Genomic DNA, 24595 nt, shown 5'->3' on the forward strand with positions numbered 1-24595 from the left:
TGTTCCTTCCTAGCTGCCTGGACTAACACTGTGATGACCACATCTCTGCCTGCTGCCTGTAATGACCCAGGACTTTTTATGGACCATGTTTTTGCCTGCTACCTGATCCAGTACTTTGGCTGTGCTGACCATATCTCTGTCTGCTGTCTGTAATGACCCAGGACTTTTTTTGGACTATGTTCCTGCCTGCTGCCTGGACTATTCATTTGACTATTACTGACCACATCTCTCCCTGCTTCCTGGACCACTGCTCTCCTCTGTAGACAACTTCTCTACTATAACCACAGGTAATCTTCTATTTACCCTTTGTTTAGCTAGGCTGTGAAAAATTCTCATGCATGTGGTATAACCATACTCGGGACAAGTAGCAGAATGTATTTTGGGGTGTAATTCTTGGTATGTACATGCTATGTGTTAGAAATATCTTATAAATTGACAAATTTGTGTAAAAATTTCCATCTCACACTCTAAAATAAAAAGTTATAAAAATCCCCCCCAAAAATACCCATCATGTCCGAAAGACCAACAAGGAGTTGCAGATGCTCACAGGAAGCTAAAAGAGGGCAAGCAGTCTTTGTGTCCACAGTGAAAAGTGGTGGATGTGGACAGGATGTATCTTCTGCAGACAGGGCATGCTTGTCCTTTTTTTCCCGGTGCTGGCCATGTTATTGAGGAGTCACCTGAATTATATGATCGTAGTGTCAGTTTAATGCTGCTGGAGGATGCGTATCAATTTGAATGCTCCGATGTTGGTTCTCAGGTTGAGGAAGGGATTGACGTGAGTCTAGAGAGAGGGGGTGCCATTGACAGACAGAAAATTGGACGTTATGTTCCCCCAGTTGCTGTATACTGCTAAGATGGCTCCAGTGATGAGGAGGAAGGGGATGATGAGGTCACTGACTGTACTTGGGTGCCTGAGAGAACAGAGGAGGAAAGTGAAGAGGAGGCACAATGCCAATGAGCCAGGATGTCCTCTAGGGGCAGGCATAAGGGCAGCCACCCTGTTGCATCACACAACAGAGCTCCACAGGTACTGACTCTCTACTGACTTAAAAAAGTTCATTAGTGTGGGCTTTTTTCAACACATGTGCAGCAGACCACAGTATGGCCAAAACACCAGCCGCTTGAGCACCACATGCTTGACAAGACATATGACGACCTGCCATGCAGCCCGTTGGCAACAGCATCTGAAGGACCCACATCCCAAAAAAAGTGCAGACTTCTCCTTGCTCCTCATCTGGGATCTCTACTCCTACTATATCTCAAGTCTTTTCAACAGCCCCCACTGAGAGGAATGATGGTATAGCAATGGGTGCCACAAGTCCTTGCACCCAATGTGCTAGCAGTACACCACCTGTTGATTTCACCAGACAAATTTCACTACCCCAGTTGATGAGCCATGAAGAAAATACTGTCCCACCCACCCACATGCTCAGCATTTATATGCTAGCTTAGCCAAATTGCTAGCATTACAACTGTTGCCTTTCCATCTGGTGAATTCTACCCCCTTCCATGAATTTGCAGAATGTGCTGTACTACAGTGGCAGATTCCAACAAGAAATTTATTCCCATCTAAGGGCATTCCAGCTCTGTACCATTGTGTGGAAGGCAATGTTTTGGTCTCACTTGACAGGGCAGTTAGCAGCAAGGTCCACATAACTGCTGACATGGGGTCCAGCAGGCATGGTCAGGGAGGTTACATTTCCTTCACAGCACACTGGATAACTCTGCTGGCAGTTGGGAAGGATGCAGAACAGGGTACAGTGCTGGAGCTTATTCTGCCACCATGCCTCCAAAACGTTGGTGTTGATTCTACCACATCTGTCTGCTCCACCCCCTCCTATTCCTCTTCTTCTTTCTCTATGGCCTCTTCTGCTGAAATGTCCTCTGAGCAAGCAGTGCTCCTTAAACATTCAAGGGGTTACACAAGCAGTCAGGCTAAAAGATGTCACACGGTGCTTCAGCTGAACCAGGAATGGTTGTATGCGACAATGACACCAACCTTCTCTCCACCCTCTAACAGGGACACTTGACATATGGTATGATCCATGCTTGGCGCACATCCTGAATTTGGTGGTGCAGCTTTTCCTGAACATGTACCCAGGATTCCAAGATCTTCTGAGGCAGGCCAGAAAAGACTTTGGCCATTTTCACATTGGTCATAAATGGCCAGTGTTTGGTTGGCTGACATTCAATGGGAATTCAGCCTGCCCACCAACCGCCTCATTTGTGACATGCTCACCAGGTGGAACTTAACATTCACAATGCTGCAGTGGCTGCACATGCAGCACAGGGCCAGCAGTGAGTACCTGTGTGAGTATGGCACAAGGAAAGGCTCAGGGGAGCTTGGCTTCTTTTTGCCACACCAGTGGCTGCTGATAAAGGATGCATGCACTGTCCTGACATCATTTAAGAAGGCCACAAGGATGGTCAGACATGACAGTCCATGCATCAGTGACACTATCCCTCTAATCTTCCTGCTAGAGCACATGCTGCGTGGAGTCATAGACAGGGCACTTGAGGCAGAACAGCGGGAGGAAGAGGAGGACTTCCTTTCCTCTCAAGGTCCCCTTTAAGCAAATACCATTCCTGTGGGGCTGCAGAATGGACAGGAGGAAGAGGAAGAGGATTGTGGCAGCATAGAAGTAGAGGATGACATACAGCAGTCTTCAAGGGATGGTTTTCAGGCCCCTGAAACCCATGCAGGAGTAGTACATGACTGGGGGGCTGTAGTTGCTGACAGTGTCATCCTCAGTGACCCAGAGGACTCAGAATCTCATGCCTCCTTAAACTTACGCTGCATAGGGTCCCTGATTCTGCAAAGCCTGTGAAAGGACCTGAAGAGTTTTGGTATCAAGGATAGGGAACATTACTGGTTGGCAACCCTTCTTGATCCACGTTACAAGGGTAAAGTTGCAGAGCTCATCCTGCCTTTGCAGAGGAATGAAAAATCTTGAGGAAGCCTTAAAGAAAAATTTGTGTAACACCTTTCCGGACACTGGGAAGTTACCTTTTCCTGGACAACGTGTTTCTGAAGCTTTCTTTCGGTCAAAGGAAGATCGGTGGAGAAGGCAGTCAGCTGACCGATGCCTTTAACCTCCCTGGTGGCAATCCCGAGTGTGGCTTGGGGTTACATTTCAGTACCAAAAGCGGTAACCCCAAGCCACACACGGGATTACACCGTAATGTAATTTACCTTGTCCCTGCGATGTCTGTGTCCTCCGGCTGATGCCGGCATCCGTCTTCCAGGTTCCCTTCCCTGCGAGCTCTGCGACACAGGATAGTGGAACAGGCGGGAGATTAAAAAAAGTAAACAAAACATGACATACACACAATACATTGTAATCTTTTAGGATTACATTACTGTATCAAACCATTTCACCTCAGTTTTGTCCCTAGTGCTTTGTCCAGTGCCCTGTCTGTACTTTTACCGTTCTTTTTGCCTGGAAAACTGAGAACGTCCATGGCATCCAAAAAGTGTCCCTTTAGGTCAAAAGCAGATTTAGACCAGCTAGAAAACCGTGATAGTGAATTAGAATCACTTGCAGAATTGAGCGATAGTGATTCGTGAGGAAATTCGTCATCAGATACTTAAAGTGATGACAGCGACGATTCTGCGACTGAGCTCAGTGATGTGCGAACTTGCTGCTCTATTTCAAATTTCAGTGTTTTTGGTTTGATTACATTATTGAATTAAATGTATTATTGTATTACTATTTTTTATGATTAACTATAATTATGTATTATATTATAATCTATGATTTTGTGTTTCAAACTTTATAATATAATAATAATAGATTGCAGGTAAATCTAACGCTTAAAAACCCCACTGTGGGACAGACCCACCCAATGTGATGAAATCACAGCCCACAATTCCACCTTACACATAACATCCTGAGGTCTTCACCAGAGGCTGGATGTTTGCTTGACTCATAACACTTTAGTGAGCTCCAGCTCCCTGTGGCATACAACAAATGGTATCTTCTCTGCACACAGGGTTCTAGTGCTAGACCCCCAGCTCTCAATGCTATGATGATACATTTTATGCTCCTCATTGCCCCTCCTCATTAAATAGGACAGTTCCAAAATACACTTATTCATATAACAATGCAAGTATAAAGCTCCTTAGAGGACTTTATTACATGACATATCAAAGCAAAATATAGCAAAATACCACAAAGTGTAGATAATGTACATACATAAAATTGTATATATAAACCTATTTAAAAATATTAAAAATGCATAAGATGGCATATGAAAATCTATATAAAATTGCACAAAAAACAGAAATAACTAAACTTATAAATATAAATGCAAAATCACATATACTGTACTCTATACTGTACCTAATGGGCCACAGATGTTGTTTTTATCAGTGATGCATGAAGTGAAGATAAAGAAGACATAGATGAAGTAAAATCTTATCAGAACTCATATTGTTACTATGAGGTGCTGCTTGTGATTTGGATCTAAAAGTGGATTTGGGAGCCTGTTTTTGGGGTTCTCTGCCTTCTATAAGTTCTCCCTGTATCATATGCTAGGAAATCCCTCATTATTTGTTTTTATTAAAAACAACCTTTTTGTTAAACTGTTCAATAAACCCATTAAGAGTTTTTATTAGCCTCTCATCATATTGAGGTTGAGTACTTAAAGCTGTATTTTGTGGGCTTATTGATTGAATTTGTTCTTCTTAAGTTACGATCTCTTTGCTATAATGATCCTTGAGGATTTCCATCATTTTAATGGCACACTCTTGGTGTTTATCCTCCCACATTTCCTTCATTTCTACACTAATGTGTGGCACAGTAGTAGAAATCTGTATGCATAGGTCAAACAGGATACACTTTAGCTCAATATAATATTAAAAAAAAAACTTTTTATGCCAGAACAGCAAGTATTTTTTAATCAGAAATTGCTTTACTTTATGAAAAAATGAACCCAAGTCCTGGTTTTTCTCCTCTGAACCTACAATTTCCTGTTGAATTCTAGTGGTGAAACCTTCCCAGTCTTGTCCACAAATGTTTACCATTATGCTAACACTTTACATGAGAAAAACAAAAAGAAAATTCAGAGAATGTCATATATATATATCATTCCTGAGGGGAGGATCAGTCAATACCAAAAAAAGACAAGGTGTTTCCGCCAACATAGTGACACATCAATTTAAGCTGGGTATAGCTAAACCAGAGGCTGGATGTTTGCTTGACTGATTACACTTTAGTGAGCTCCAGCTCCCTGCAGCATACAACAAATGGTACCTTCTCTGCACACAGGGTTCTAGTGTTAGACCCCCAGCTCTCACTGCTATGTTGAAACATTTTATGCTCCTCATTGCCTCTCCTCATTAAATAGGATGGTTCCACCATACACTGATTCATATAACAATGCAATTAAAGAGCCCCTTAAAGAGCATAACAGCAAAATACAACAAAGTGTAGATAAATTACATACAGTGGGGATCGAAAGTTTGGGCACCCAAGCTAAAAAATTGTATTAATGTGCATAAAGAAGCCAAGGAAAGATGGAAAAATCTCCAAAAGGCATCAAATTACAGATTAGACATTCTTATAACATGTCAACAAAAGTTAGATTTTATTTCCATCATTTACACTTTCAAAATAACAGAAAACAAAAAAATGGCGTCTGCAAAAGTTTGGGCACCCTGCAGAATTTATAGCATGCACTGCCCCCTTTGCAAAGCTGAGACCTGCCATTGTCTTGGATTGTTCTCAATCATCGTCTGGAAAGACCAGGTTATGTCAATCTTAAAGGTTTTAAATGCCCAGACTCATCTGACCTTGCCCCAACAATCAGCACCATGAGTTCTTCTCAGCAGTTGTCTAGAAAACTGAAACTGAAAATAGTTGACGCTCACAAAGCTGGAGAAGGCTATAAGAAGATAGCAAAGCGTTTTCAGATGTCAATATCCTCTGTTCGGAATGTAATTAAGAAATGGCAGTCATCAGGAACAGTGGAAGTTAAAGCGAGATCTGGAAGACCAAGAAAAATATCAGACAGAACAGCTCGCAGGATTGTGAGAAAAACAATTCAAAACCCACGTTTGACTGCATGATCCCTCCAGAAAGATCTGGCAGACACTGGAGTTGTAGTACACTATTCCACTATAAAGAGATACTTGTACAAATATGGTCTTCATGGAAGAGTCATCAGAAGAAAACCTCTTCTACGCCCTCACCACAAAAATCATCGTTTGAACTTTGCAAATGAACATATAGACAAGCCTGATGCATTTTGGAAACAAGTTCTGTGGACCGATGAGGTTAAAATTGAACTTTTTGGCAGGAATGAGCAAAGGTACGTTTGGAGAAGAAGGGGCACAGAATTTAATGAAAAGAACCTCTGTCCAACTGTTAAGCATGGGGTTGGATCAATCATGCTTTGGGGTTGTGTTGCAGCCAGTGGCACAGGGAACATCTCAAGAGTAGAAGGAAAAATGGATTCAATAAAATTTCAGCAAATTTTGGATGGTAACTTGATGCCATCTGTGAAAAAGCTGAAGTTAACGAGAGGATGGCTTCTACAAATGGATAATGATCTTAAACACACCTCAAAATCCACGGGGGATTACATCAAGAGGCGTAAACTGAAGGTTTTGCCATGGCCTTCACAATCTCCTGACCTCAACATAATTGAAAATCTATGGATAGACCTTAAAAGAGCAGTGTGTGACAGACATCCCAGAAATCTCAAAGAACTGGAAGACTTTTGTAAGGAAGAATGGGCAAAGATACCTCAAACAAGAATTGAAAGACTCTTGGCTGGCTACAAAAAGCGTTTACAAGCTGTGATACTTGCCAAAGGGGGCAGTACAAGATATTAACTCTGCAGGGCGCCCAAACTTTTGCAGATGCCATTTTTTTGTTTTCTGTTATTTTGAAAGTGTAAATGATGGAAATAAAATCTAACTTTTGTTGACATATTATAAGAATGTCTAATCTGTAATTTGATGCCTTTTGGAGATTTTTCCATCTTTCCTTGGCTTCTTTATGCACATTAATACAAATTTTTAGCTGGGGTGCCCAAACTTTTGATCCCCACTGTACACAAAATTGTATAAATAAACCTATAGCACCATATCCCAAAAAGGAACATGAACAAAAAGGATGGTGCTTAGCGGTGGTAGAGACAAGAGCGGAGGAATAGAACCCACACACCCACCCTGACCACCAGTAGATAGAGACTGACACCACCCACACTGGAACCCATGGGTCAAACATGCGCACCTTAGGAGGCAGGGTGGGTCTGAATACATATGGAAGAGCCAGCAGGGATCAGAAGGCCAAATACCACCTCTCCACCCTGTCAAGAGCCACCCCCAAAACAACTACAACAGACTAATATGACAGGCACACACCGCCATCTGTGGTGGAAAGCATATATCACTATACAACCCATGGCAATGGGCCAAAATCTGCATTTACATGGGTACAGGCCAAAAACATAAGTGTATAAACAATATTCATAAGAAATATACAGTAAAGCACATTTTTTTTTTTCAAATAGTTTACATTAGATTTTTTATTAACAATACAAAACACTCCTTATTAAAGGAGAAAAATAAAGAACAAAAAGATGAAAAAAAAAACCCTACAAATAAGGCATATACATGCAGATCATGGGATGACCTCTCATAATGGTATAACATTGGTACTAAAAACATGTGTAGTGCACTAGATCAAGAGTACCTCGTGTATATAAGCATATATTGGTCATCAAAACATTACAATATAATATCCATCATAGTTTTCATAAACATTGAAATAATAAGAGAACACTGTGGCAAGAAAAAAAAAAAGAATCAGGGTGAAAACAATCTAAACACCCGTTCTGCCTGCATACGTAGGTTGTAAAAGCAAGAAAGATAAGATATCAGTTGCTTCTATCTATATGCACTGGTGATTTCACTATATGTCCATGTAAAAGAGGTTATTAGCACGCTCAAGGGGTGTAGCTTCAAAATTGCAACAGCCTGAAGCAAATTAGGGAGAAGGGGACCAGTCCAGGGACCGCTAGCCATGGCTCTGTCAATTTATAGAAATTTTGGTGTGCAAAAAATGTGTCCCTGTAGCGTAACGCGTAGGGGAGGGGCAGTGACGACACCACGCATCTGCATTCAGACACGGCGAGTATTGACAGTGTGCGCAGGCACACCAACAAGGCTGGTCTCACCGCTACCCGCGGTTATATATATGAAAAGCGCATTCCATTTTAATTTCATGTGAGTGTATTACTAGCGCACATTAAAGCTTTTTACCCCAGATAAGACACTATGTACCTCTTTTTATTCCCCTTATGATCCATGGGAGGAGAACTGGATTAAGGAGAGTGCTGGGGAAGGAGAGACCTCGTTTACCACAGTGATTCACAGTGCAGCTTCTATTGTTAACCATTACAGCTACACAGTATACGCCAGTAAAAAGGAGAGTATACTGCATTCATTCTTCTGCTGAACTTATAAGGAATTTGATATCATCTCAGTGTATATGGGACTATTCATCCTCAAATTATAGTTTGTTTTTTTATTATTAATTTTTTTGTAATCACTATTATTTTTATTATTTTTATTTATAATTATTTTATTTTTTTATCTATTATTTTTTATTGGCACAAGGTGCACGAATGTTTATTCATGGTGATAATTAAGAGAGATTAACACACATTGGTTTAAATAATAATTTTTTAATTTTAAAACAATAAATAGAGCGTGGCACCCAACACATTTTTTGCTATCTTACTGACGCACACCACGTGAGGGTGAGCAAGGATGCCTGGGACATATTGTTTATATATACACAGATATTTGTATCCTTCAGTGGCTCGACAAGTATATTTCACACAAGAATTGTATTATTTGGTGTGCCCTTCTTCCTGTAAACCTGCTGCTCTTTCAATAAAGTTAACCTGTAAACACCATTCCTCGAACGTGTGGGGGTTAGATGACAGCTGATTCAAACCAATGGTTTTATGTGCTGTAAACAGCCTGGTTACTGGAACCCTAGCCTCCTATGGAAATGTCTCCTCATCTAAGCATCGTAAAAGGCAACTCTTTGAATTCAATATTAGGTGTGTTTGGAAAGTAAAATTAATAGTAAATATTACGCCAGTATAAGACCAGTATCGGGCAATTCCAGTACATATGGATTAGGTCTGCAGAGGCACCCTGACAGCACAAACACTCCGGAGAGGGTTTACGGCCCCATTGAAATAGCTTCATATATCTTATAAGCCCTATGAATGATAAATAATTGAGTGAGTTGTTGGACGAGAGAGTTGTTGGGCAGACGACAAAAGAAACAGAGGGTATTAGCTTCAGGATAATCTTCCAGTCATCGTCAGAAATGTCTCCCAGGTCTCAATCCCACCTGGGAATGGAGGAGGCCTCTAAATTGTTTTTCTAGGAGCTGTCTATACAGAGAAAAAATAAGAACCCTTTTTGTCATGGGCCTCTAAAAGGGATTCAATAAGTGGAAAAACCTGCAAGGTCAGAATGTTGTGTTTGGCTTGTGCCATTAAGTCATGCCTTAATTGCATGTATTGGAAAAATCTAACTGTAAATGTAAAGAGTTTAACCCTAGGATTTTGACCTTTCCATAGTAAAATACGGAATAGTGAATCTATTTGTTTGAACCAAGAGAGATCCAAATGAGCAAACTGTGGAGAATATATAGGCGTTGGGGGACCCAAATCATTTTTATAAGATTCACTACTGAGAGAGGGAGTTTCGACCAAATTTTGCCCTGAAGCTTAAATTTTGCAGGGAGCAGGGCAAGATTATACTTTAAATAGTCCTCTACATAGGATACACTCATATCCCTAGATATTTAAAAAAAAGGGTACTATTTTAGCCACTTCCCACACGGCCACTGCACATAAAAGGCTGTGTGGAAGCTTTCATGTTCTGAGTGGACATTCCTAAACATCTTGTCAGAACGTTCACTTCGTGCAGCCTCAGGGCCACACAGCGGCATGATCCTGTGATGGCGGTGTCCCTTGCACACAGCACATCACAAATCAGGACATGGGCACTGTGATTGGCACTCCCGATCACATGATGGCTGTCTCTAATCACAGCCATCACTCAGTGTAAACAGAGACGTGTCTCTATCCGAGGTTCCCGTTGAGCTCAGTGAGAGCTCAGTTTGGGGGGGGATGCTGCAGCCTGTGACAGCTCTCTGTATAGCTGATGATTTTAGTGTTCAGCTATACAAAGATTATACAGATTTCAGCAATCCCTACACAGTACTTGAGGCACCATCTCTCCCTTTCCCTGTCCAAGTGTCACATCAACATCTGTACCAGCATCACATCAACATCTGTGCCAGTGTCACATCAATATCTGTACCACTGTGGCACCAACATCTGTAACAGTGTCGCATCAACATCTGAACCAGTGCACACACATCTGTCACAGTGTACTAGTGTCCAATCAACATCTGTCACAGTATACTAGTGTCACATCAACATCTGTCAAGTACAAGTGCACTAAAACATCTTTCAGTGTACCATTGTCCCACCAATAAATAAAAAAATTGAAAGTGCCCTCGCCCCCCGTGCTCGAGTGCAAAGGCGTACGCATGTATTGGTCCCACACATACGTATACATAAACAGTGGTCGAGCACACATGTGAGGTATTGCTGCGAATGTCAGAGTGAGAGCAATAATTCTAGCACAAGCCCTCCTCTGTAACTCTAAAATGGTAACCTGTAAAGGCTTGTAAAGTGTTGCCTATGGAGATTTTCAACCACTTCCCTACCACCCTATAGCAAAACTACTGCTGCAGGGTGGCAGGGCTGTGCAAAATCCTGCATACATATGTGAATTTTAATTTCCAGGTAGGAGGTGCACACATGGTTTCTGGATAGGAGGCACACGCAGCTGTCTATCACTGGGTCCCGGCCAGAGATTCTCCGCTGGCACCCGGAGATCATCGAGGAACACTGACAGGAGAGAGGTCTGTATGTAAACAATACAGATCTATCCCCTGTCAGCACTAGCATGCTGCTTTGTATTGCTCTTGATAGCAGAGCAATACAAAGTAGCATGCTTACATATTAAAACAGCACACAGTTAACCCTTTGATTGCCCCAGATGTTAACCCTTTCCTGCCCAGTGTCATTAGTACAGTGTCAGTGCTTTTTATTAGCACTGATCACTGTATTAGTGTCACTGGGGATGTCAGTGGCAGTTAGCCAGTCCCCCCAGTGTTAGAATACCCGAAGTAGCCCTGCTATAATTCACAGATCGCCACCATTACTAGTATAAAATAAAAAAAATACAGTATATATAGCATCATTTGTAGACACTATAACTTTCACGGAAACCAATTAATTTCCACATATTGTTTTTTTTTTTTAGCAAAGACATGTAGCAGAATACATTTTGGCCTAAATTTATGATGAAATTTGGAGTTGGTAAGTTTTATAGCAAAAAGTCAAAATTGTCTTTTTTGTTTATAGCACAAAAAATAAAAAATGCTGGGGCAATCAAATGCCATCGAAAGAAAGCTCCATTTGTGAGGAAAAAAAAGGACCTAAATTGAATTTGGGTGCAGCGTTACATGACTGACCAGTTGTCAGATAAAGTAACACAGCGCCGTATCACAAAAAATGGCCTGGTCTGGAAGGGGGTTAAATCCTCTGAAGGCCAAGTGGTTAAATACTGAAGTTTGGTGCCATTTCACAAGCGTGTGCAATTTTAAACCGTGACATGTTTGGTATCTATTTACTCAATCTATTTACACCATATTTTAAATTTTACAAAAATATTGGGTACTATATTGTGTTTTTGTGCATTAAATATATTAAAATGTATTTTTACACTAGTGTGTAAAATTGCATTTGAAAATCTGCTGCGGAAATAACATGTGACATGCGTGTGAAAATTTGCGAAACCCACCATTTTAATCTCTAGGTGTCAAGTTCCTACCTTTTTACCAGTGGTTATGTTACTCTATGTGCTGGCATCCATCTTGGATTTCTGCAGAGCATCGTGGGAATCTTTTATGCCTTCAGGTCTCTGAGGTCCATCCCCCAGAGGGGTGTAGCTGATGACATATAAGCCTGTGTTCCACACATGCTCTTTGCACTTGTGTCTTGTGTCTTTGTGTCGCTGTTACTCTGTTCTGACTCTCGTGACTCTCCTGGAATCTGACTCGGCTTGTGACCTGACCATTCTTTGTGTTCTCCTTTGATCTGACCCTCCGTTGCTGAACCCGGCTCATGATCTGTGATTCTCGTCTGCTGTCCTGTACTGTTTTTGTCTCGTTGTTGTTGACCCGGCCTGTCTGACTACTCTATTGTCTTTACCACTAGCTACACGCCATTGGCGGCGGCCATTACCGCAGCTGGGGTGCCTCGGGGGCTGCGACCTGGTCCATCCCCACCATCGGGCCCTGGTGAAGGGCAGCCTGGGACTTAGATTCCGCGCCCTGAGGGACTTCGGTTTGTGGGTGGTGGTTGTCGTCAGCCTGTGCGTTACATTGATATTAGGCCTGCCTGTCCGTTTCCCAGCTCCTGCCCTGACACTAGGGCCTCTGCTAACAAATTTATAATGTTTGGGCATTCTAAGTGCTAGCAAAATACTGATTTTTACCTGTAAACAAAATGTGTCATAAGGCAGCCTGGTCTTAAAATGAATAACACCTGAAGGTTCTCCTTGGATGTTGGACCTCTTTTTGTGGCTAGGCTGCGAAAAAGTCTCACACACGAGGTATTGCCATACTCAGGAGGAATAGCATAGTGTGTTTTGGGGTGTAGTTGCAAGTATGCCTAAGCTATGTGTGAGAAACAACTTGTTAATAAAAATCTTTGTGAAAAAAATACATTTCTTCATTCTTCAAAGAATTGTGGAAAAAAATTACAACTTCAAAAAGCTTGCCATTCCTCTTACTAAATACTGTACCTCAGGCTTTTCCAAAAAGGGGTCATTATGGAGGTATTTGTACAGTCCTGGCATGTTAGGGCCTGAAGAAATGAGATAGACTGTCAGTACATCATGTGTGATCAATTTTCAATGACTCTATAACGTTCGCACAGACCAAATAATATACACTGATTTGTGTTATTTTTACCAAAGAAATGTAGCAGTATACATTTTTCTTAAAAATGTATGAAGAACAATTACTTATTTGCTAAATTTTTTAACAGAAACTAAGAAAAACACCCTTTTTTCAAAATTCTTTTTTGTTTATAGTACAAAATATAATACAAAATAAAACACAGTTGTGATTAAATACCACCAAAAGAAAGCTCTATATGTCTCAAAATAATTACCGTATATACTCGAGTATAAGCCGAGTTTTTCAGCACATTTTTTGTGCTGAAAAACGGCCCCCTCGGCTTATACTCGAGTCAACGTCTGCAGGTGTGGGCGGGATGACATGCCGTCCCTGTCATCTGGACACACCCCCGGGATCAATCCTCGCCGGTGATTGGCCGCCGGAACTGTAGCTCAGGAGAGGCACACAGGCGCCCAATCACCGGCGAGGAGGTGGAGCTTGGAGAGGAGGAGCCGAGCGGCACCGCGAAGATCGAGCAAGTGAAGAGGAGGAGAGCGGCCGGAGAAGGAAGACATCTGACCGGTAAGTGTGTACCATGGGAGAGGGAGGGAGCGAGCGAGCCCAGGCTGGAGCAGGGGCACTATTCCTCCCCCCACTGACACCAACGATGTGGCACTATTCCTCCCCCCACTGACACCAACGATGGGGCACTATTCCTCCCCCCACTGACACCAATGATGGGGCACTATTCCTCCCCCCACTGACACCAACGATGGGGCACTATTCCTCCCCCCTCGGCTTATACTCGAGTCAATAGTTTTTCCAGTTTTTTGTGGTAAAATTAGGTACCTCGGCTTATGGTCGGGTCGGCTTATACTCGGGTATATACGGTAGATCAATTTTTTATGGGTATAGAGTTGCATGACTAAGTAATCATTCAAATTGTGACAGAGCTGGAAGCTAAAAATTTGCCTGGGCCCAGTATTGAGGTAGTTAATTTGGTATGTGTGCTTTGGTTGGACATCTCCCCTTAGAGGATATCTAAGGGGAGAAGGACAGACTTGTCCTAATTTATAAGGAAGTCAGAGTAAGAGACAAATCTTTGGATCAGGGACATAAAGGAAACTAGGGAGTGGCCAGTGTCACCTAAGAATAGTAGCATCATCCACATACAGCAAAATGTTTTCTTCCCTGTCACCTCTCCGGAATCTCTTTATGGAATCAGACTGTCGGCAGGCTATTTCAATGGCCAAGGCAAATAGCAATTTGGATAAAGGGCACCCCTGTCAAGTTCCTCTATGCAGAGGACAAAAAGGCTGAAACAAAGTAATTAAGTTGCATATATGTCCGTGGACCTTGTGGGAATAAACTCCGATTGACCTGGGTGGATCATTTGTTGCTCAACCTGGTCACTAGCTCTCTAGCTAACAACTTCACATCGGAGCTGAGCAGTGAGATAGGATGGTAAGACTCAGGGCACAGTTTGTCTTTACCCAGTTTTGGTAAGACATACAAGCTAGAAACTTGAAGGAATCCATAGCTCGATGAAGGAATTCCAATAGTTTAGGGAGCATGACATCTCAATGTCATTTGTAAAGATTTAGAGGTAAACTGTCCATGCCTGGGGCCTTGCCCCTAGGGAATCTGCCACTGCCTGAGCTAATTCCTCTATTGTCAAAGGAGCATTAGGGCATTGTCTGGCATCAGAGGAGAGGGATTGTAAGCTTAGGGAGGCTAGAAATTCCATCAACTGAGCAGGCTGATAGTTAGCTTTGTTATAAATCCTTATAAAAGGAAAAAAAAACAAATCCATAACATCCTTCTGGCTATGGTAGCCATGAGAATAGAAGTAATATAATTAGCTATTACAGCCAGCATATGGCCTGTATGTTCTCCTTTTTTATAGCATTGGCATCTAGAGAAAAATTGGTTACAGTTTGCTTTGGCAAGAGCCTATTGTTTATAAATAAGCTGAGCATCCTTTCAGACTGCGTGATTAGTAAAAGTAGGATTGATTACATATTGGGCCTCCTTTTGTTGTACCTCTGCTGCCAGGAGATTCTCCCATTGAATGGTAGACTTTTTGTAGGAGCTGATTGCTTTCTACAACAAGCCTCTCAAAGAAGCTTTCACAGCATCCCACACCACTTGGGGTGAGGAGGTATGTTTGTTAACCCGAAAGAATTACACCTATTCTTGTTGTATAGTGTTGTCCTGTGGGATCATCTGGAGCCAAACAGGGCTAAGTCACCAGGGAGATTTAGTGCCCATGGGGGAGACCATAATTGCCATAGTGTGTGGTGAGCGATCTTACTGAGATCTGAGACCATGTGCATGATACTGCACATCTGCTATCCAAGGGAATTTGGTGGGTGCTGGAACGGCAAGAATAAACATAGGTTGATGGGTTACATAAGCACCACAATTCCTTCAACTATCTGGAAAAGTTTGTGTCCAGGTGAGAGCCTACAGGATGGCCATCCATACTGATGCATCAAAATAAGAAAAATAGCATGCTTCTTTGCAGGATCCTTAACACCATTCATGTTCCATGAGGTAATTATAAGTTCATTAGGCATAAAGTCTCATAAGAAAATAATAAGCAGCAGTACTGGCATGGTGGATGGGAAGAACCCAGGGATACCGAAACCACCATGATTTAAGCCACATTCTGCTTGGATAGGGCCAGAATGTTCTGATTAAGCGGTTGATTGGTTACATCAGCAGGGTGTCAGCAGAGTCTTGGAAAAAGGAGGTAAGTACACAGTGTAACTCCACCCAGAACAGTATTGGTAACCTTTAGATCCCTGAGGAAGCCCTGATCATGAAATGCATTGGTATATAACATTCCTACCTCACCGTCTAATGAGGGCTATGGTTTTGTGTTTTCATGTTTCAGATATGTATTTTGATTTGTTGTGAGGAGGGTGTGCAGGGTGCTGACCTGAGACATTATGATACACATTTTTATTGTTAGGATTATATTCCTTTTTTAACAAATATATTTTTGAATAGAAATTATGGCTTTTAAATTAATCTTGTGTATATTCATTCCTGAGGTTGAATGTAAAGGCACCTTTTAAAATCCTGCACAATGTTTAATCTATTTTGTTGAAATACAATACAAATTGCAACAAGCTTCAAAATTACTACAGTAAAATCTAGATAAAATTAAAAACAGAAACTGAATAGTTAAAAAGTTAGGTCCATCACTTGTCAAATTTTTCCTGTTAAATAGAGTAGGGTATTGTTAAAACCCTTATCTTATGCTGTCTGTTTTCCATTGGAGCGATATCCCTTCACTGTCAAAGAGACACAACAGGAATCTTTCCAAAGCGAAGAGAAATCTCATGGGAGCTGGTGTCCAAAGTGATTTAAGTCTCCGATGGGAATAAGAACCAACATTAATTATTTTGAATTTTATGTCAGTTAAAAATGATGTTATATAGAGTACATGACTATGGGTTTTAAAAAGCATGTTATCATGTAGCACTATAAAAATGCATTACATATATGAACACACATAGGCTTCTAGCCTGCAGTTTAGTTTAAATGTATTTGTTATATGCTTCTAAAAATTCTTTCTTGGTGTGTTCTCTTTCAGATGCACATGGTCTCAAAGCATAAAGATGGTTTAAGAAATATCTAAAATGCCTTTCAACACATATTGTACTGTATTTTATTTTTCCTGTACGGACACAAATAAACAAATTGGAAATATTATAACAAGCATTAGAGTGCAGTCAAATGCACAGAAAAAAAATTGCAAGAACCACTGGACTGTATACATACCCTAAAGGTCACATATAAAGTAACTCTGCTGATGACCAATTAATTGTGCTAGCAGGAATATTAATTTTGTATTTAAAAGGATGGCATGGAATTCATATTAGAAAATATATCATGTAAGTATGCCAAGCATAGTCCTTAGTTCTAAATAATGTATATATAGATATTGTTGCTAATGTCTACTAGCTTTATATATTTAATTAATACACACAGCTGTGAAAAATTAACATGGAGAGTTGAGATATTTCATGCTTATACCTAAAGAAGAAAAAATATAAATTATATAAAAACTTCAGACTCTTTTTTTACCTAATTTATGTATCAAAATCTAAGCCATAATCAAGCAGGGTTCATAAAACAGACAGATAAAGGCAATATTTTACTTTGCATTTAATACACTGGGGGAAAGGGGTCATTCAGACGGGCACTGAGACCCATCCTCTCTGCTGGTGATTGGCTGAGCGAATGACAGAAAAGAGCCCTGTGTTTGGGTTTGGGAAAACCCCTGCAAGTTGAAGATTTCCTACTTGCATATGCAAAGATGGGGCGTTTTATTTCACATTTGAAATTGTGGTGGAATGAATATCTACAGTCTAACGTCATACAATTTAGTGATTCCATTCTCTACTTGGAGGCTGCAAAAGCAGTCTTGAGGGTCAAGATTTTAGCACATGCTACCTCTAGTGATTACCACTAGCTATATTGAGGCATGTATTAAAGTGGTTGTAAAGGCTAAAGGTTTTTTTACCTTCATGCATTCTATGCATGAAGGTAAATAACCTTCTGTGTGTAGCAGCTCCCCCAGCCCCCTCAATACGTAGCCTCATCACGATCCAGTGATGTCAACAACAGCCTCTGCTGTCCCGGGTTTCTGCCTCCTCATTGGCTGAGACAGCAACTGGGAGACATTGTGAGTGGACACATGGAGCAGCAGGTGCCCCCATAGCAAGCTGCTTGCTGTGGGGGCACCGGACAGGAGAGAGGGGCCAAGAGAGCCTGTGGAGGACCTGAGAGGAGGATGCAGGCTGCTCTGTGCAAAACCACTGCAAACAGTAAGTAAGTATAGCATGTTTGTTATTTAAAAAAAAAAAAGAAACTTTAGAATCGCTTTAAGGATCGCAAGACATATTTTGTTTAAACAATGTCCATCTTAGGCAAACAGAATGAACTAGATTCAAACAAAGCACGCTCTGAGTCTGAATGACATAGCAGCAGGGAGCTGCAGGAAAAGAGACAAGCTGACAGAGGTACAGCATTGGTGCATAAGCACTGGACATTATGTTAAATATTCAGAAGGACCAAAGTACCAAGCATGAGTGGCAGAATTGCCAAAGAGAGCTGGGAGGCTGAGTACTATTTTGTTTGTTTTGATGGTGAAAACCCCTGCACGGGCCAATAATGTCTTGTGTTAAACTTTTCTTTTGCCATTTTAAACAAAAGTGGGAAGAAAAAGCCCTGAAAAGACATTTCTGGTGTGGAGCCAAGCAATCCCCAATTTGTCACAATGGGAACAGGTTAGGGTTGCCCTCTGCCCCCCCCCCCCCCCCGTTAATTAGTTTACTTTGCAGCCTCTAGTCCATTTAATGGAATCTCCTTTGTTTAAGGGTTTAAAATTAGGGACTCATGATATTAAAATGGCTTTTTTTGCTGATGATGTAACACTAGTATTATCTGACCCAAAGTCTTCAGTCAATAAAATTATGAGAAATATAGAACAATATGGAGCCTTTCAAGGGTTTCAAATAAACTTGGATAAAAGTGAATTACTATTTTTAGCTAAAACTCCTCTCAAAAAAGATTTACATTGGGCAAGTCAGAGTGGCTTAAAAGTCCAGAATTGGAAGGTGCACATGCGTGGGTGGCCGGCACACATGTCCCGGTGAGCTGCTCCGCACCCCCCCGGAACATTTAGAGCCCGTGTGTGGGCACTGAACCCTGTAGGGACTCTCTTCCTCCTCTGGAGCAGACCAGGTGACCCAGAGCTCTCTCCCCATGCCGAAGCGGCTCCCAGCACCCGATGCCTGTGGCAGGCAGGGGAGCTAAGATGGCGGCCGAATCAATTTCTGCAGCCCTCACTACCTCTCTGACAGCTGCTCCTCTCCCTCAGAGAGCTAAGCCTGGTATCACTGAAGCTGCACGATGGGACAGGGACACAGTAGCTTCCTCTGTAGGGGTGAGTGATCTTATACAGCCCCCCCGCTCTCCTCCTAGTCCTGCTGTTTCTCCTTCACAGGCCTCGGCCTGCTCATTAGGCTGTGCTTCTCAAGCCTCCTCTTTACTGGATAATGAGATGTCTGCAATATTTTTCAGCCAAAGCAGCAGTATGGAACCTGATCTTGATAGTCCTGAGACTTCTCCAACACTTCCACCAGCTCCGCTGCAGTATTCGGGGGATGGAACCCTTATTGCTCGTTTTGCTCACCTGTTACAATGAGAATTGGATAAAACTACTACTAAATTGGCGGCAGATCTAAAACAAGATTTTAAAGAATTGGGCCAACGTCTCGATAATATTGAGTCTAAAGTAGACGTGACAGTCTATAATGTCCAAAATTCCAGTCCCAAAATTCCAATATGACTACCGAATTACAGGATCGACTGGATGAAACTTGCTCTGAAATTGATGACCTAGAGAAACGGGCCAGACGTTACAATTTCTGTATTTGGGGGCTCCCGGAATCAGTCAAAGAGCTCACTAGCCTCGCTCAATCCCTCATGTGATCCACAATGCCCGATATCGATGATCTTCATACAGAGAATGATCACATTCATAGGGCACTGATCCCCCCTAGAAGGGCCTCCTAGGGATGGTATTGTCAAACCACATTTTTTCCGGATCAAGGAAGCTGTTATGAAATATGGTAGAGAAAATCCAGAGATGGAACTTGCAGGACATAAAATAAAAATCTTTGTGGATGTTTCTCTGACCACCATCCAGAAACGGAGATCTCTCAAGCCATTACTTTCCCACTTGGTGCAGCGGGATATTCGTTATCGGTGGGCATATCCTTTCCGGATTCAGTTTACCTACAATGGAAAACCTTATATGTTCTCTACATTTCAAGAAGGTGAAAAAATCCTGCTCCAATTGTGTATCATCTCCCATAATCCTTCACCTCATTCTCCGTTGAGAGCTAACCCTCATCCTCCTTTGCTTTCACCACTATGGTTTGCTTCAACTTCCAGGAAGACAAAATCACAGTGAAATACTACTTGAGATTTTTTTTTTCGACTTCAGGGTTTTGAGATTTACGTTATTTTTGGGTGGTGGCTTCTCAGTAGTTCCCTTGGGAACATGAGCTGCTACTGTTAGGCTGTTAGGCTGCTTCAGAAAAATATTTTTATATGGCTGTTTGTTCCAATGCAATCCTTATTACTGCTGATATTTGTCCTTATGTGGTTCTGGTTTTATTGATTTTTACATTTCGCTGGTTTGTATTTTTGTGCCGGGGGGTGTCTATGAGCCCTCCCAGACTTGGAAGACTCTCGCTGATGTTGCTCCTGGTTCATTCTTCTGTTTCGGTTGTATTATAATGTGTAATACCAGACGTTGTCTGACACGAGGGTTTGAATACTCCATGTGTCTTCATTCTCTTTTTTTTCTATGTTTTCTTTCCTCTCTTTTTTAGTCTGAGTCTTAGTTTTTCCCTCATGCTCTGGGGGTGGGTAGCTCTTGCTGATTATAGTGTGCCAGTTATTGATCTAGTTTCCCCAAAGGTCTGACAGAGGGGTTATCCAATTGCTCTCTCATAATGTCCAGGGTCTTGGCTCCCATTCCAAATGTATTAAAGCATTTAATTCATACCGTTCTTTGGGTGCGGATGTAGTAGCACTTCAGGAGACACATTTTCCACCTTCTTTTACTGCACTGTATGGCCACAAAGATTACCCTCTTTGCTATTTTGCTAATGCCACAGAAAAGAAACAGGGGGTGGCCCTTTGTTTTTCCTGTCGTTTGTCTTTTACGGAATCTAAAATTATTAAGGATCGGGAGGGACACTATCTTCTGGTGACAGGTCATTTAGGAGAAAACTTGATTATTTTCCTAGTGTACTATGCTCCAAATACCATTTCAGGTCGAGTTTTTTCACTCCTTATTGAGCTCTTTAGCTTCTGAGTTTGAGGGCGATGTTATTTTGGCTGGAGATTTTAACTTAGCGTTAGACCAGCTGCTGGATCTATCCTATACCATCATGCTTAAATCCCCTTCTAGACAGAGCCGTAATTTTGCTTAGCTTTTATTTCGCTATGATCTCGTTGATGCTTGGAGGGTGGCAAATCCTACTTCTCGAGATTATTCCCATTTCTCTAGAGCTCATAATTGTTATTCCCGCATCGACCATATATTCTTCCATATGAGCTCGCTCTCTAGATTGATTACAGTCAGAATTGTCTCTACACCTTGGTCCGACCATGACCCGGTTCTTTTAACGCTTTCATCTTGGACACATTGGAAGACTTATCCTCATTGGCACCTTAATTAATCCCTTTTAGGTAACGCTTCTTATTGTCTTGATATGTCCACACATCTGAAATTCTACTTTAAGATGAATAAGGTGGATGACACAAATTCGGCTATTAATTGGGTGGCTCATAAAGCCTTAGTTCAGGGTTTTCTTATTCAATTGTCTTCACGACTTAAAAAGGCTCATAACAAACTGATTCTGACTAAATCTAAAGCGTATACTGATCTTGTCGCCCAACATAAAAAGACCCCTGATCCTGCTCTGTTACGTTGGGCCAATCATACATTTTTCACTTGGAGGGATAGACCAGGTACATTACATTACACGCAAGCTGTCTCCTAGACATTCTCATGTGGCTCTTCCTAAAATTCATCTGTCCACTGGTGCTCTGTCTTAGGATCATGGTAAGATCCTACCTGAGTTTCATTCCTTTTATACTGATCTATACTGTCCACACCGAGGGGACACCTCTTCATCTGTAAACAAATTTCTGACTTCTTTGACTCTTCCTTCTCTTCAGGAGGCCCATTGATCACTTGTGAGGAGATTCAGAACACCGTAAAAACTTTAGTAGCTCCACATAAATCCCTAGGACCGGACGGCCTTCCACATGCTTATTATAAAGCTTTCCCTGACCTTTTGATTCCACATATGTTCTATTATTTTAATTATTTACAAAATGGGGGAGAGGTACCTTCTGATGAAAATAAAGTGTTCATTAGTGTCATTCCTAAGTCTAATAAAGATACTACTGCCGTCTCTAATTATCGTACTATCTCCTTGAATAATTGTGATCTTAAGATTCTCACTAAAGTTCTGTCTTTACGCCTTTAATATGTTTTTAGCTCATTATATTCATGATGATCAACCACTTGATCAAATTTGCCAAACCTTGGCACTACTGTCAACTGTGCAATCTAATTGGGACAATTTTTTGTTGAGGGAAATCCTGTTGTTGTCTCTAGATCTACATAAAGCATTTGACAGTCTGACATGGGACTACTTATTTCAGACGTTAGGTGCATTCGGGTTTGGCTTCTCCTTTTTGACTCTTTTATGGGCTTTATATTGTAACCCCTCAGCCCAGGTCTCTATTCATGCATATAAATTGGCTCCTCTGCCTATTAGGAGAGGCACTAGACAGGGTTGCCCCCTTTCCCCTTTACTTTTTTCATTAGCAAAGGAACCCCTTGCTATGCAGTGGGGAAAAAAGTATTTAGTCAGCCACCAATTGTGCAAGTTCTCCCACTTAAAAAGATGAGAGAGGCCTGTAATTGGCATCATAGGTAGACCTCAACTATGGGAGACAAAATGAGAAAAAAAATCTAGACAATCACATTGACTGATTTGGAAAGAATTTATTTGCAAATTATGGTGGAAAATAAGTATTTGGTCAATATCAAAAGTTCATCTCAATACTTTGTTATATATCCTTTGTTGGCAATGACAGAGGTCAAACGTTTCCTGTAATTCTTCACAAGGTTGGCACACACTGGTGCTGGTATGTTGACCCATTCCTCCATGCAGATCTCTAGAGCAGTGATGTTTTGGGGCTGTCGCTGGGCAACAGACTTTCAACACCCTCCAAAGGTTTTCTATGGGGTTGAGATCTGGAGACTGGCTAGGCCACTCCAGGACCTTGAAATGCTTCTTACAAAGCCACTCCTTCTTTGCCCGGGCGGTATGTTTGGGATCATTGTCATGTTGGAAGACCCAGCCACATTTCATCTTCAATGCCCTTGCTGATGGAAGGAGGTTTGCACTCAAAATCTCACGATACATGGTCCAATTCATTCTGTCCTGTACATGGATCAGTCATCCTGGTCCCTTTGCGTAGAAACGGCCCCAAAGCATGATGTTGCCACCCCCATGCTTCACAGTAGGTATGGTGTTCTTTTGATGCAACTCAGCATTCTCTCTCCTCCAAACATGACGTGTTGTGTTTCTACCAAACAGTTCTATTTTGGTTTCATCTGACCATATGACATTCTCCCAATCCTCTTCTGGATCATCCAAATGCTCTCTAGCAAACTTCAGACGGGCCCGGACATGTACTGGCTTAAGCAGGGGGACACATCTGGCACTGCAGGATCTGAGTCCCTGGCGGCGTAGTGTGTTACTTATGGTAGCCTTTGTTATGTTGGTCCCAGCTCTCTGCAGGTCATTCACTAGGTCCCCCCGTGTGGTCCTGGGATTTTTGCTTACCGTTCTTGTGATCATTTTGACCCCATGGGGTGAGATCTTGCATGGAGCCCCAGATCGAGGGAGATTATCAGTGGTCTTGTATGTCTTCCATTTTCTAATTATTGCTCCCACAGTTGATTTGTTCACACCAAACTGCTTGCCTATTGCAGATTCAGTCTTCCCAGCCTGGTGCAGTTCTACAATTTTGTTTCTGGTGTCCTTCGACAGCTCTTTGGTCTGCACCATAGTGGACTTTGGAGTGTGACTGTTTGAGGTTGTGGACAGGTGTCCGTTATACTGATAACAAGTTCAAACAGGTGCCATTGATACAGGTAATGAGTGCAGGACAGAGGAGCCTCTTAAAGAAGAAGGTACAGGTCTGTGAGAGCCAGAAATCTTGCTTGTTTGTAGGTGACCAAATACTTATTTTCCACCATAATTTGCAAATAAATTCTTTCCAAATCAGCCAATGTGATTGTCTGGATTTTTTTTCTCATTTTGTCTCTCATAGTTGAGGTCTACCTATGATGCCAATTAAAGGCCTCTCTCATCTTTTTAAGTGGGAGAACTTGCACAATTGGTGGCTGACTAAATACTTTTTTGCCCCACTGTAGCTATTCGTTTTGACCCTGCTATCTCCGGTATCTATTGTGGCCAACGAGATCATATATGTGCCCTATTTGCTGATGATGTCCTTATGTATGTGCCTGCTCCTCGAGTGTCCTTACCTAATTTGCTCAATTTACTTCACCGATTCTCTATGGCCTCGGGTCTCACGCTGAATTCCTCTAAAACAACTGCTTTTAAATATTTCTTTACCCCCATTGGATGTTTAATATCTTCGGGACAACTTTAATTTTCAGTGGGCTCCTCACTCCCTCCCTTATTTGGGGATCCATCTCATGAGCTCTGTTTCAAAGCTGTATCGTGCTAACTTTCCCCCTCTTTTTAAATGAATTAAGACTGATTTACATAATTGGGCAGACCTCCCTTTATCCTGGTTTGTTAGAATCAATTCCATTAAAATTATGTTTCTGCCATGACTGCTATATTATTTTCGGACTCTACCGATTTGCGGTCCCCAGAGGAGAAATCTTACGCTTACAATCTGATGTCTCTAGATTTATATGGGGAGGT

Source organism: Staurois parvus, unplaced genomic scaffold, assembly GCF_062004578.1.
Source record: "Staurois parvus isolate SC_StPar_1 unplaced genomic scaffold, SC_StPar_1.0 ptg000318l, whole genome shotgun sequence".
In the NCBI taxonomy this organism is placed as follows: domain Eukaryota; kingdom Metazoa; phylum Chordata; class Amphibia; order Anura; family Ranidae; genus Staurois; species Staurois parvus.